Source organism: Penaeus monodon, chromosome 23, assembly GCF_015228065.2.
Source record: "Penaeus monodon isolate SGIC_2016 chromosome 23, NSTDA_Pmon_1, whole genome shotgun sequence".
NCBI lineage: Eukaryota > Metazoa > Arthropoda > Malacostraca > Decapoda > Penaeidae > Penaeus > Penaeus monodon.
In genome coordinates this window covers 297424-297832 of record NC_051408.1, presented here as the reverse complement: position 1 = coordinate 297832, position 409 = coordinate 297424, and the positions used below count along the sequence as shown (strand labels likewise).

General features: G+C 47.2%; 1 pseudogene; it reads left to right on the top strand.

Annotated features, from left to right (window-relative positions):
- The window catches only part of LOC119587688, a 5287-nt pseudogene that overhangs the window by 3602 nt on the left and 1276 nt on the right, over positions 1-409 (top strand).

Genomic DNA, 409 nt, shown 5'->3' with positions numbered 1-409 from the left:
TAATCAGTTCATCGGTTACACTTACTCATTATCCTTATCTAATGTATATTTTTCAAAGTAAGTTCTATATTTTACTATTACTAAGAAAACCCCTCAATTCCCTTCACCTTTTCATCTGTCAAGCCAACCCTATTCCTGTCTTTTCCTTCCTTTATCAAGCTAACACCACTCTCTCCACCTTTTCCTCCTTCAGAACACGTGGCGCGAAGCAAAAAAGATGCTGCACATGATGCGGACGAAACGGCTGAAGCACACGGTGGAGGTGCGACATGTGAGCGCCCCTTTCCGCGTCACGTGGTACAGGGACTGGAAGCTCGACGGTTTTTCCCCGAACTGATTCATCGCTGGGAGACGAACCAGGAGCTCAGGCCTTCGCTGGTGATTACAGGTGAGGGGAAGGCGAGAATGA